This window comes from Erigeron canadensis, chromosome 2 (assembly GCF_010389155.1).
Source record: "Erigeron canadensis isolate Cc75 chromosome 2, C_canadensis_v1, whole genome shotgun sequence".
NCBI classification, from domain to species: Eukaryota; Viridiplantae; Streptophyta; class Magnoliopsida; order Asterales; family Asteraceae; genus Erigeron; species Erigeron canadensis.
In genome coordinates, this window is record NC_057762.1 from 22,455,280 (window position 1) to 22,470,900 (window position 15,621).

At 36.1% G+C, this 15,621-nt stretch overlaps 1 long non-coding RNA gene across 1 annotated transcript; it reads left to right on the top strand.

Annotated features, from left to right (window-relative positions):
- The first annotated feature begins 731 nt into the window (after positions 1–731).
- Positions 732–2,579, top strand: LOC122586571. Its single transcript, XR_006322038.1, has 3 exons — positions 732–807; positions 1,868–1,961; positions 2,473–2,579. It is a non-coding gene; the product is annotated as an uncharacterized LOC122586571 (long non-coding RNA).
- Positions 2,580–15,621: the final 13,042 nt, after the last annotated feature.

The window sequence follows — 15,621 nt, forward strand, 5'->3', positions numbered from 1 at the left end:
TGTTTATATCCGTTTGAAAGCTATTAAAAAGTTAAGTTCAACTATGTCGACAAAATAAATTTACGAGTCACGAGTCTTTCGAAATTGTCGAGTCAAATGAATTTTCGGAAGGGTCAAAGGGGTCAATTTCGGTCAAGGGTAGGATGGAGTAAACAAAACCCTAATTTCCTTAACCTAATTCCTCATTTCCTCACACTCCTCCCTCCCCTCCTCTCTTTCTCCTAGACGCCACTTTTCTTTCTCTCCCTCTCAAATCCGGCCAACCACCACCGGCCACCACACAACCGCCGCTGACCACCCACAAACCACCATCGACCGCCTCCTTTTCTTCATCTTTTTCAAAGATCTTGGTAAGTGGTGTTTAGATCAAGTGTTTAATAGGTTATTTATCATCAAAAATCTCGAGTTTTCTTACATATATATATAAATCAGATATATGTATATATTTATTTATTGAATCCGAAATCCTTACAAAGATATATTTTTAAACCCATTTTTCATGATTATTTATATATATAAATGTAAATATATATATTTTCGGTTGTAAGTGTTCTATGGATATCTATAGATCCGGAATTTATTACAAATATATACATATATATTCGGTTTTGAAAGGTGTACATGTGAATACATATCCGGATTTCTCTTAGATCCGAAAAGACATGGCCCGAAAATCAATGGATCCGAAAACCTTATGTTCAAGAATCATCAAATCCGAATTGTTTGAACCGAGATCTCATAGATCCGTGAACCTTGAACCCGAAAACCTTCGAATCCGAAATATTAGACCCGAAATCTATCATCTTGGTACATTTTGATTCTTGTTCTTGAACATTTAGGTCCGAAAATATACAATATTCCCGAATATAATTTAGATCCGAAATTAAACGTGATGTTTGAGTTGTTCTTGGGTAGATTTAGTGTAGATTCGACTTGTATACGTGATTTTGGTATGGGAAATCGAGTTGAAATTGTTCTTGTGTTTGGATTGAGACTTGTTCTTAATTTTTTGGTTCGGTCAACCATCGGTTAACGCCGGTCAAAGTTGGTCAACGGCAGATTCAAATGATATTTTCGGTCAAAATTAGGTTTTTGTTCATATATGGGTTGTAATTGGCCTGTTTATGGTAAAAATCGAATAAGGGTTTTGAAAAGTCAAAATGAGGTGTCAAGTCAAAATTAGGATTTTCTAGTCAAAAGTCAGAATTTGGGTTTTCTTGGTCAAAGTTAATTATGGGTAGTCACTTCGGGTCGTATTTATAATGTAATCCAAGAATTGTCATGACATCGATGTTTTACCGACTTATAACTATATATATATACATATTTATATGAAAGTACTTTATAATGACTATATATAAATACAAAGATTAAAGGACTTGGTAAAGACTATATAAGTTATACGACATTCCGAACCTTGTATATATTTTATAATGACGTTTCATACGAAGACTTGAAGGGATATAAACAATAAAACGTGACATCGGAGTTAATATGGACATTAGACCTAAATATATATATATACCGACTAATTAAAATGGGCAATTTATATATATATATACAAGGACTAATTTAGTAAGAATATACGTATATACATATATAATACAAAGATCAATGGATTCGAAAAGACCAAATAAGCTATACATTGCTACAATAGTAATTGAAGACATTGATATTAAAATATAATTATATTAAAAGAAGTATTTCTTTTGGACAACTTATAAGGACAAAGGGCTATTATATATATATATATATATACATATTAAGACATTGGACAAGGTATAATGGCATTTCCTAAGACACTAGTATGGGACATAGACGTGTACAATTAAGTAAGTACTTACTAGATGACTTGTGGACAATGTAGGACTGTTGGACAGATATTGAGCGTGTTTCAGGTGTATTGACTGTTACTGTTCTTGTTCGTTGACTTAGGGTACTTATAGTTGTGCTTCTTTCAGGTGAGTTTCGTAGCCCCTCTTTTTATAAGTTTTTGGGGTGAAAAGTATATTTGTTCTTTTTAAACAGTTTTGTCGATTTCTGTTTATGTTCAATATTGAGCCTGTGCATATAGAGTTACTTATGCCATTTGACGTGCTTCTGTCTTGTTGTATGTGTGTGATTATGTGTTTGTTGTTGTGCTTGATGTCGTGCTTATTTGACGTGCTTTATATGGAGACTTGAGACTATGAGACTATGGACTAAGGCAGGTACCGTAAGACCAGACTTTGAGACTTTGAGACTTTGAGACTTTGGGTCTCGTGACTTTGAGACTTGTGACATTGAGACTTGTGACGTTGAGACTTGAGACTATTGACTGGCTATGGCGTAACTCTGCTCGTTACATATTGAACAAATACTTATTTTGACTTAAAAGAATCGACAAAAGACTTATTTCTTGACTAGACTTTTTGACATAAAACCTACGAACTCACCAACCTTTGTGTTGACACGTTTTAGTATACTTTTCAGGTACTCAGGCTAATCAAGGATAAAGATTGTTATGATAGGCTTGGACTTCGGAGATTAGTGCTCCTTCATTTGTTGTCACACTTTAAGGCTAAATGCCTTGGATTATTTTTTTATGGACTTGGTTGTAATAAACTATTCTAGCACTATTATGACTTTGAACTCATGTTTCGGGAATATATTCATTATATTCTATTTCATTTAATAGTATCTATGTAATTCCATGTCGTGCTGTACTTTTCATGACACCTCATGTTTCCACCAACGGTGGGGTGTTACAGGTGGTGTCCTATTGTTCTTGTCCTTTGATTTGTCTTCCAGCTTGATTACCTAAGTAAAACTGCAAAACTCAAAGAAAAAGGTCAAACACACCAATATAAAGATGAAATGAAAAACTAAACTACTTAAACTAAAAATGAAATGAAAATACTACTAAATTAAGCTAACCCTAGTTTTGACCTAAACCTAATTTGACTACTAAAACCTAAAATGAGTTAAACTAAAAAAAAAACTAAAAATTAACTTTCTCGTACCGAAACACAAGAAAGGATCGAACTACACTACTAAACTAAGAACGTGTCGCGTCCCCGGCAACGGCGCCAAAAAACTTGATGGGGTATTCGTTTTAGTTTTTAAATTTATAATAATGTTGTACAAGTAATTATCTCAAACACACACCCACGAGCTGAGAACCCAATCGGATGTAGTATAGTTAAGTGATAAGTTACAGGATCATTCACAGGGACGCATTGCTTTACCTAATCTAGTAATATGTGTAATTCTTGCAGTTGAGGGGTTGTCACGATTTCCTATTAAACTAATTAAAAATACTGAAAAGTAAATAGAAGCGGCAACCGCTTATTCAGTGAGAGGCTTAATCTGACAATAGTTTGAAAAAGCAAATAACATTACTTAAACTAAAATACTTGTTTGGCATCTCAGATCTCATAGTATGACCAAATATCATTCTACCTACTTGCTAGACTGTTGGAAACTTAATCACGGCTTACATTCTCGTTAGGTTCACTTTGCCTAAATAACTAGTGTTGTCGCTAGACTCACACTACCCTTTAAACAAATTCTCATTAGAGTAATTGTTTAAGCATTAATGACCAAAAGTTTGTGTTACTAGTTTATCTTTAAGTTACCCGGCTCTTAAGCCATAACTAGATAATAATTATCTCCGGTGACCACAGTGCTCGTTTCCAAGTTAAAGGATCGTGTCTGACATTGTTAAGCATAATGTTTTATTCATCCTAATAAAATATAACTAATATTTATCCAATAAAATGACTAATATATATCCAATACAATAATAACTAATATATATCTAATAAAATGTTCAATTAATCATATAGATATAAAATTAATTAACTAAAAATAATTAAAAATTAATGTAAATATATTAATATTTTAAGATTAATAATTATTTTTTATAGAACTTAAAAAAATTATCATATTTATTATGTTGTTTGGGGGGAAAGTTCAATTACCGAGACTGAAACAACCACCCAGTTTGTTGGTACAACTGTTTATTTATTATATTATTTTGTTTTTGTTTCATAACCTTCTTTACATTTGAATTGAATAGTTAGTTTTTATGTATATCTTAAACTTTGATATTACAAACTTTTATTACTTTAATGTATGAAAATCTAATATTAATAACATTGTAAATCTTGTTACGTATAGATCTACTGGACTCACTCTAGACGAGAAGAGTGGAGTCCTCTGAAAATTTGTCCAGAAATTATGAGTAAACCAGTGAACCATTTACTTGTACAGGAATCTGGATTCCACCAAATTGGTTCACTGGACTTCACTCCAGTCAAGATCTTTCCACTGAAGACATTCTCACTGAAGTCTGAAGACAGAAGACTGACAAATGGTGGAGCCTACTGGTAGTCTTACCAGATCTCCTGACTGGAGTCCTTGTCAGTATTCTAGACCTTACAAGTCTGAAAACTGATTACGAGGAATTGACTTATTTGCCTTTGCACGCTTTTATCCGGACAATCCATTTGTCCTTTGTTAAAAGTTCTTACACGCGTGTAAAGGTGGTTGGTTAAAGTATTACAAGTCACATCAAATTGACTTTATACTTTAACCAATGCTTTTAAGGAATAAGTATTATATTCCTTAAATGCATGAAACCTTATTTGTACGGCAAAAAGAATTAAATACTAATTCTTTTTGCCTATAAATACCAAGTCATTTCCCTCGTCCAAATCACTTTTTCAATTTGGTGCTTTTGCCTAAATACTCTCGATCTAAACGGTTATACTTCACAACTTTAAGTATTTTGATCAAAGGAGTTTATTTTGCAAAATATAGATCACTTGTAATTCATAGGTTGTTTAGATACTTAGTTTTGTAATATCTAGATACCGCAACAACCTTGTATTTTATTTAACATCAATAAATAAAATACACTTGAAAATTACATTTGCGTTCCACCATTTACATACTTGTTTACTTTATTTATTGCTTAAGTCTTTATTGCTTTATTTATGTTCTTGCATTTATATTCAAAGTAATACTAGTCCAATCTAGTGCATACTTGACTTGTTATTCTATACTTGTGGGTTAAACCATCGAGTGAGGGATTTCACAATTGGTATCAGAGTAGTAGGCTAATATAGTGCCTAGATCTGTTTTCCTTGATGGTCAACCCAGAGAATACACAAGGAAACCCTTTAAATGTTGAACCTCCTCCTATTAATAATGAAACTAATGAACCCCCACCTATTAATAATAACCCACCACCACCTCTACCAACTCCTGCTTCTTCATACGTGCATGTGCACTACTCAAACACTCTTGTTCCCAAATTCAGTGGGAATGGTGACGAATTTGGGACGTGGAAATCTAGGATGATTTTACATGTTACTTGAATTGAGAGGAATATGATCAAAATTTTAAATGAAGGACTCTATATTCCTAGAAGCCCTCTCAATCCACTTCTTGATCCTCTTGGAGCAAGATCTGGAAGGGAAAAGAGAGAGGAACCCTGGTCAGAAGAGGATAAAAGGCTTGTTAATATTGATACTATTTTGAAAAATATGATCCTCGGGGCCGTTCCAGAATCTCTTATTCCCACACTAGTTCTCTATCCCAGTGCTAAAAGCATGTGGGATGAACTGGTGAACCAGTATGAAGGTAATGATGACACTATTGTTACCAGGAAAGTCTCCCTGAACAAGAAGTATGAGTCATTTTTTGCTCTACCCAATGAGTCTCTAACTGGTACTTACACCTGATTTATGAGCATCATCAACCAGTTAAGAGGACTGGGAGTAGAAAAAGACAAGGATATACTTTTGGAGAAATTTTGTGATATTCTTCCTTCTAAATGGTCTCATATGATTGTGGTCTTGAGACAAGGTAAAACCTTGCCTTCTCATACTCTGTCAACTTTGTACGGAGCCTTCAGATTCACTGAAGAGAATCAAGCCCAGAGAATTGAGGCTGAAAAAAAGATGCTTTAAACCATGTTTCCACTAGTTCCCCCGTGGTCAGTAATTCTGAACCACCTTGTGCTGCTTTAATGTCTTCCGAGAATGTATTTTCTATGAAGAAGATGATGTCTGAACTAATGGAATCTGGAGTCACTAATAATACATCTCCAGATTGTGATGAAACTGACAGTGATGACGTTGTGGCAATGATTGCTAAAACGTTCAATCGTTTCAAAGCAAGTCAGTTTGACATGCTATAAGTGTGGCAGAAAAGGTCACTTCATGAAGGAGTGCAAGTCAAGTCTGTTTGTCTCCCAGTCTGGTCCATCTGATTCTTACCAAAAGCCTGATGATAGCTACAAGTTGAAATACAAAAAGCTTAAGGTTCAAATTGCTCTCATGTCACAGGAAATTCAAAATATTAATAATAAGTGCATGATTGCTGAAGAACAATGGGTTCCCTCTGATGACTCATCAGTTGATGAAGAAGAGGAAAGAGAATTATTGTTACATGACTCTGGCTGATGAAGAGCATCTGGTGAAAGAACATGTCACATCTGGAAGATGGGTGAACATTGTCATCAAAAAGGTAATTGATTATGATAAGGAGGTTGATCCTGAATTAAAATTGGACATTGATGAAGCTCTAAACTCTGATTTAATCTTTGTTGAAACTGTTCGATCCGAAATGACAAATAATTTTGAAACAGATTTATTTGAAATGTCAAATTTACAATTAAATTTAAAAGAACTTCAAGATATCGAACTGGCTTTTAAAGCACAAGTTTTGGTCACTGAACAATTGGTATAGGAAAAACAAAACCTGGATATAATTTTGGAAAAAGAAAAACGGGTAATTAAATCTTGGCTTGAAACAAGAAAGCCATATGATGCTGGAGTTAATCAATATCCATCTCAAAAACGTGCTTATTTAGATGGAAATACCCATGTTGCAGCTTTAATTTCAGTAATTGACCGTTTACCAGAAGAAGTCAAACCCAGTACCATTTATGATGAACCCAAGACCCCCAAAGCTAGTGTTATTCCACCAGTTCAATTGTCTGAGGTTAAGACTGGAGCACCCCAGATGACTGCTCCAGTCAAAAAGGTTAAGCAGAATAAACCTTTGCCTCAATCTGCTTCTAAAGAACCCCAGGTTCAGAAGAAAAAAAAAAGAATGTTGCCATACCTAAGCCTAAAGTCCAGTCATCTAGAAAAGCTTAGGTCTCATCTGAAGAAACTATTTTTTTTAGGTTAGAGAGCCAGTTTCAACTTCTGGCTCGTCAAGTCCAGAGTTGTAATGCAAGACTGAACAACTTTGAGGGTACTTCATCTGGCCCAAAACAAAATTCAAAAACCTTTTTCAAAGAAAGAGAGAAACATTGTTTCTAATGAGAAAAATAAGAAAAAGGTTTCAAAACTATCAATCCTAGTGGTCTTTTAAACTAAGACCTCTGTTGAAGAAAGTGAACTCAACCGGATACCTCCAGGGATCCACTTGGCAGGATCAAAGGAACCCATCAGTCGATGGGTTCCCAAAACTAACTAATTAATCTGGTGGATGTGCAGGGAGATCGAAAGAAATATATTTGGTATCTTGACAGTGTTGCTGGCTAACAATGACCGGATGTAAGACCCTGATAGAGGAGTTCACAGTTTCTGATGGACCCTCCATTACTTTTGGAAATGATGGTTGCGGTAAAACTGAGGGGTATGGTGTCCTGAATAATGGACAAGTCAAATTCAGACGGGTGGCTTATGTAAATGGTTTGAAATATAACCTGATCAGTGTGAGTCAACTATGTGATGATGGCTACCAGGTTCTGTTTAATGTTTCTCAGGGCATTGTATTCAATAAGGACTGGAAGGTAGTATTGATTTCTCCCAGAAAAGGAAATGTGTATGTGATGGATATGGAAAGCTCTCCCTTAGAGCAGTTGATGTGACTAAATATATACATATTTCCCACATGAGTTTTAGGTCGTTTTAGGTCGTTTTATGCATAAATGTTAGTCATTTGTATGTGCTTTCGATTCTTTATGGTATGTACGAGTGGTTTCAGGTACATAGCATGTTCATGGAAGAAAATGGCCAAAAACGACTTAAGAAAGAAGATATGATGTTCGTGAAAGTTACGGGTGGAAGGCATGACGAAAAAAGGAGTTAAAATGAAGAATCCATGACTTTGAGCACTTAACTCCCGTTAGCCAAACTTTAACTGCCGTTAGGATCATAGAAGAATTACAAGTGCTCGCTAGCTGGCGTTAGGATCTGACTAACGGTCGTTAAGAGCTAAAGGACTGATGCTGCACTTATTAAGCTGACGAGCGTTAGAAAAAGGACCAAAAGTGCACAGATTTGTTAGTTAGCCCGTGTAACGGCCGTTACACTCCACTAACGGCCGTTAGTCACTGATTTCATATATATACTATCTTTAATTTCTTATGGACGGATCTAGTTCACTTTTTACCACTTAAAAACCCTAGAAACACCAAGAACAAAAGAAAAGCTTTTGTAGGTTGATTTCTTATCATCTATTTGTTCAAAAATATCAATTTTATTCAAGGATTCATTATTTCTTTCTGAATTCATCAAGATTATCGTTACAATGTGATTTCTTTTAATATTATTTGTGTTTTCTTGGTTATTATGAGTGGCTAAATCTTATTTGCACCCGCTTGGATAGTGAACATGTCATAGGGTTATTGATGTTACTTGTGATTATTGAGCACGATTTTTATGTTTAATCGAAGATCCATATTTATTTGATTTTTAATATTGTTTTCATCTTTTATATTTATTCATTGATAATTGTAATTAGAAGTTCGGAAGAAATCTATGTCATTATCAATTGGTTTATGAAAAGGTTGATCGGTCTATAATTAACCTAAAGTCGTTGGAGTTCGGAAGAAACTAGCGATAAAGATTTTAAACAATTAAATTCATTTTGAGCGTGTAAACATTTATGATTGAGGAATCTGATTAGGTGAATAAGCAGTCCGGAAGAAAGCTTTTAAAGGTTAAATCGTAAAAATCAACTCAGGATCTTAATGCTTAATTGTTTTGAATAGAAATTAAACGCGGAAGCGATAACTATATTTAGAGCAATTAAAGTGTCAAGTATAACGGATGTTCGTCTTGTCTATCTTTTGAGTCGTTCAACAAATGCAAATAATGTTTAGACCCGATGATTGGCATGTAAGCTGATCCAAGTAGGTGTTCCTTTTAATTATTCTTGTCATAAAATCATTTTCACTATCGTTTGAGGACGATTCCTGCTCCGGTTACACCAGATTATTTTCGATTAATCTTTCGGGATTACTAATTCTTACTAACTTTTTCAAAGTGGCAATTCGGCCACAAAACTCCTTTTCATTTGTATTACTTTATTGTTAACAATTGCTTAATAAGTCCTTGTGTTCGACCTCGGTTTACCAAGTAAACTATACTGCAACGGGTACACTGCCCGCAAGTGTGTAGTAGACAGTAGCTAGGTATTTCGTGTTTATAAATTTAAGACTGGAAATTACGCATCAACAGTGTTTCTATACAAAAGCTGATGAAGACACAAATTGTTTATGGCATAAAAGGTTATCCCATTTAAATTTCATAAATATTAACAAGTTGTCTAGAAAACAACTTGCAGATGGGATACTTTCAGTTTCCTTCAAAAAGGAAAGGCCATGTCCAAGATGTGAGATGGAGAAGCAGAAACGTGCCAGTTTCAAGACCAAGCATAATTTTAGCATATCTGAACCACTTCATATGCTTCATATGTATCTCTTTGGTCCAGTGAATGTTCAGAGTCGTGCTGGCAAGAGATATACCCTAGTGATTGTTGATGAATACTCCAGATTTTGTTGGGTAATCTTTCTAAGGTCTAAAAATGAAGCTGCTGCTGAAATCATTGCTCTTATCAAGCAGATTGAACTCAAGTATAAGCAAAAAGTGTGTCAGTTAAGAAATGACAATGGAACAGATATTCAGAATGCAACTCTGGAGAAATTATGTACTGACACTGGCATCTCTCAGAACTTCTCATCAGCATGCACTCCAGAGCAGAATGGAGTGGTAGAAAGAAAGAACAGAACGCTGATAGAAGCTGCCAGAAGTATGCTTGCTGAATCTGGTCTTCCTACCAGTTTCTGGGCTGAGGCAATTGCTACTGCTTGCCACACCTAGAATCGATCAGTGTATGTGAAGCGACACAAGAAGACATCCTATGAAATATTAAGATATAGAAAACCAAATATTGGTTATTTTCACGTTTTTGGATGTCCAGTTTACATCCTTAATGACTCCAGTCAGCTAGGGAAATTTGATGCGAAAGCTGATGAGGGATATTTCATAGGATATTCAGCCATTCGCAGATCCTTCAGAGTCTACAACTAGAGACTGGAAAGAGTTCAGGAGTCAATCCACGTCACATTTGTTGAATCAAACAATGTAATCAATAAAAAGCCAACCTTTAATTCTCCCCCAAAAATTCCAATTATCTTCTGTGAATCAAATCCTATCAACTACAATAAAAATTCATCTAAAGAAGTTTCCAGTCATCCTAATCTGGAACCTGTTTTATCTGAAAAACCCGCAAGTAGTACTCCTTTTTATCCTTCAATAAGTTTCAAACTACCCTCTGAACTTGTTATTGGATCAGATGTCCGTACTACTCCTCCAGTATCAGTTTTAGTTGATACTGAACCAGTACTTCAAGAAATACCCTCAATTGAAGAATTTTATGATGCAAATCGTGATCTTACTGATTCAGATGAAGATGTTGAAATCGTCTGGCAAGACCCTCTTCCTGAAGCAAATTTAGAGGGAAATCAACTGAACACTTGCATTGATATTGTTGTTCGAAACAATCCTGGTCATTACTCTAAATGGACAAAAGCTCATCCTGTTGATCAGATCATAGGTGACTCCAATAGAGGGGTTCAGACCAGAAAAGCCTCGAGTGAACAATGTTTATACGTCAGCTTGTTATCACTGATAGAACCGAAAAAGATTGACGAGGCTATGGAAGATCCAAACTGGGTGATAGCTATGCAAGAAGAGCTACACCAGTTTAAAAGGAACAAGGTATGGTACCTGGTCTCTTTCCCAGTTGGCAAGAAAGAACCAATTGGAACAAGATGGGTCTTCAGGAACAAGGTATTGCCACGTCATCAGAAATAAGGCCAGACTGGTAGCACAAGGGTATTGCCAGTCAGATGTTGATTTTGATGAATCATTTGCTCAAGTGGCTAGACTTGAAGCAATCAGAATTTTCTTAGCATTCGTTGCTCATCATCAATTCAAGGTCTACCAGATGGACGTAAAGAGTGCATTTTTGAATGGAAAATTGGAAGAAGAAGTTTATGTCAAGCAACCACCAGGCTTCATTGATGAAAAGCATCCTCACTGGGTTATCGTCTAGACAAGGCACTTTATGGTCTCAGACAAGCCCCGCGTGCCTGGTATGATACTCTGACTAAACATTTGTTGAAACATCGTTTCAAAAGAGGTGCAATTGACAATACCATATTTATTCTTCGTTAAAAAGGTAACCTTCTACTGGTACAAATTTATGTTGATGATATTATTTTTGGGTCTACTGATGAAAACATGTGCAAGATATTTTCAAAAATCATGTCCTCTGAATATGAAATGAGTTTAATGGGTGAATAAATATATTTTCTAGGACTCCAGATTAAACAAACAAAGGATGACATTTTTATTAATCAGGAAAAATATGTTAGAGATCTTTTAAAGAAATTTGATATGAACTCTTCACCATCTAAACCCACTCCAATTTCTGCACCACTCACTTTGGACTCAGATCTAGATGGAAAACCAGTGAACTCCACTGTCTATAGAGGCATGGTAGGTTCACTGATGTATGTGCCAAATATAAGTCTAATCCAAAAGAATCTCATATGCTTGTTGTAAAGCGCATACTGAAATACCTTAAGGGTGTCCCCAGTTTGGGTCTTTGGTATCCTAAAGGCTCAGGCATGGATTTAATGGGTTATTCAAATTCAGATCATGTTGGCTGTAAGATAGACAGGAAATCCACTACTGGTGGATGTCATTTTCTTGGTGGCAAACTGGTCAGCTAGACCAGTAAGAAGCAAACTTCAGTTTCATTGTCAACTGTTGAAGCTGAGTATGTGTCTGCAGCCAGTTGTTGTGCTCAGATACTCTGGATGAAGAACCAGTTGCTTGATTATGGTATTAAATATTTAAAAACTCCAATATTTTGTGATAATACCATTGCCATTGCTATCTCCAACAATCCAGTCATGCACTCCAAGACAAAACACATTGATGTCAGGTATCATTTTATTCGAGATCATGTTATGAAAAATGACATAGAAATCCATTTTATTCCCACTGACAAACAACTCACTGACATTTTTACTAAACCTCTGGATGTAAAAACTTTTGAACATCTTTGTTGGTGAGTTGGGAATATTGAACCCTTAAATCTGGAACCTTGTTATGAACGCCTTTGTGACACTGACAGGGTTCTTTGATTTCCAGATTTGTAAATCTATACTAGTAAAACCATCGAACGCCTTTGTGATACTATCTTTGCACTGATAAATTTATGGATCACCATTCCAAGGGGAAGACTTAGACCACATTTTTTTTGTGTCCTTAAAATGTCTAAATTTCAGGGAAAATTTATTAATTTATTTTCTCACTGGACAAATTTTCTGGAAAATGTTTCTGGTACCTTGTAAATGTGTCCCTCTCACTGGTATTGGATAGGTTGAAGTGCATGTTTGAAGTGACTTCAGTCGCTTTGTAAATGTGTCCCTCTCATTTGTCTATATTAGTTGATGTGCATGTTTGAGGTTACCAGTATGGTTTAATCTGGGTACTTACTGGAGTGTCCCTCCAGTGTAACATCAATGCATATTTCACTGGCCTAATCCACCAGTGATACTAGAGTGTCCAGTCAACCTCTAGATGCATTGAAATGAGTCATGGTGTGTCTGTCATAATATTTTAATACTTGATGTTAGTGCGTGCCATGTATGCAAACTCTTTAAAATGGACAGTTTAAAATGATGGTTTTGTTACCTTGGGAAGATAAAAAGTGCAAGTTGGTAATTTTGTGGGCTGTCAACCGTCATACATTTATGTGTGATGGGAAACATTAAATGCGGATGTCAAAACCGATCAAAATTGTTTTGAAATATTTCAAATTTACCGTTTTGAATTCTATTTTCTCTCTCCTCTATGAATACCCATATTTACTTTCATTTTTCATTTTATCTCGAAAATCATTTACTCCCAAATCTTCAAATTCCTTCATTTACTCCTCTCTTCATTCAATTTCAATCATATATCTCTCTCTTGTTCACTGCATTTCATCATCAATATCTTCAAATCTTCATAAACCCTAATTTTTCAGTTTCAATTTCAATACTCAAATGGCTCCTAGACAATCGAATTCAGATAAAAATCTCCTCACAAACAATTATACTCCTCCTGCTACTGTTACTAAAGCCCATGACATCATCATTGATTCTGACAAAATTAGAATCAATATGCACAACTAGATGGCAAAACTGGCCGGAAATCATGGTGCCCAAACCATCATTAGAAGACTAAATTCTTTCTTTCTAAGTTGTCCATTATATGGGGCTCTCACCATGAACCCTGGAAAATTGCACCATGGTTATCTTTGTGAATTCTGGTACACAGCTCACTTCAAGGCTGGTGATGATGATACCATCCATTATACTCTTAAAAAGGGATCTCGCCCTCTCCAATTAACTGTCGATAATCTTCGAGATGCCCTTCGTTTGAATTACTTTGCTTAAAATGAGTTGCCTTTACAACTTCCAACTGGCATTAATCATAGGGAAGTGTGTAGGGAAATGGGTTATACTGACATCGTGGATGAAAATGATGTGTTAAAGAGAAAAGGTACGATATACATGAGTAAACTCAACGCTTCTTGGAGATTTTTCTTCACTCATATAGTTGAGTGTCTTGGAGGTAGATCTGCAGGGCTGGACCAGATCAATCAGACTCAACTGCTGATTGCTTATTGTTTATGGTATGGTCTTAGAGTTGATTTTGCTCAAATTTTTTGGAATGATTTGGCTGAAAGAATTAAAACTCATAAAAGAAAAGCTCATGTTCCCTTTATTCGATTCTTGTCCTTGATTTTTAGAAGAGCTTTGAGTCCTGAGTATGATTATAACACCAGTCACTTCTCTATGGCTGAATATTTGAGGGATCTCAACGTTTGGTTTCCAGTAGTAATGAGGTTAAGATCCCAGAGGTTATGATACACAATTTTAGAAGAGAAATAACTGATGTAACCAGACAAGTTGATTCAGAAGAAACTCAAGGTGTCCCTCAACTTAATGTGGGTCCCCCTGAAGCTTTCATTACTGAAGAGCAGTCACCAGAAACCGAGGTGACCTTTGACCAACAGCAAAATTTAGCTGTCATTCGATCTACCACTTCCAGAAGACCAAGAACAACAACCAGACGTCTTAGAAGAGAAGGATTATTGGTCAATCCTATTAGTACCATTGCTAGCCAACTGGATTCCTCCGAACAGGAGTCTAGTGATGTCATAAGGGAAAATCTGCAAGCAGCTACTCTCATTGTTTTTGGTAGGGAGAGTGGTGAAAACTTTGGATAAGTCTGCACAGGCTGGTGTCACTGGAACCTCACCTTTAGTGATTCCAGTCTTGCACTCTACGGCAGGTGATATTATGGCTCCAGATGGCACTTTAATTGTTGAGCAGGTTGAGCAAGAAAATGATGAGCAGGTGATTATAAGTGAGCAAGAAAACGTTGAATCTGAGCAGGTAGTTGAGCAAATTGGAGGAGGCCCAGATAGATTTAAATGTTGAGGATGGTGAGCAGTTGGCTGGTAATGTGCCAGATTGGGATGCTGAATCTCCCCTTTCTAAAGAAAGTTTTAATACTTCCATGGGTTTTCTGGGTGAAGATGTACAGATGGAAGAACAATCAGCAGGTACTCTTATTGCATCTTTCATCCCTCCACTTGAGACATCAGAAATGCCACCTCCACCACCACCAGAATCCTCAAATGTACCACCTCTATCATTTTCAAAACCTCAAAACACTTCATTTTTCACTTCTTCTCCTCAATCATCCGAACCTCTGGTATCCCTCAACCAAACCGAAAACATTACAAGGGTTGAGACTCTAGTACTATTGACTGCCAGAACTGTTACGCATCCAGGAGATCTCTCCCCAACTTCATCTGCCGAGGTCCAAGGCCTTTCGAATAAGGTGGCGGGCCTGGAGAGATCCTCCAGTCATCTTCTCAAGTTGTCTCTGACTTTAAATCTTTACTCTCTAATAATCTTAAGTCAGAGATGACCATATTTGCTGGAAATGAAAAACTTGTCTTTGAGAAGCTTGACGAATTGGTACTGGCCACAAATCAAAATTCTGAAAACATCAAAGTGGCAGTCCAGTCCTTGGAAGAGAAATTGGTGGCTTCTGTGCAGACTGCAGTTCAAACAAGTATTGTTCAACCTTTGGCAGGTCTGACAGAAGAAGTTCAGAAACTGACCACCAGAATTAGCAGTCTAGAGAGTAAGCCAACCCTTGACCAGAATGCTGTTATTAGCACCCTCAGTGATGCAGTTGTACGCAAATTTAGAGGTGATATGCTAAAGGAACTTACTGAAGAAATTTCTGGGTCAAT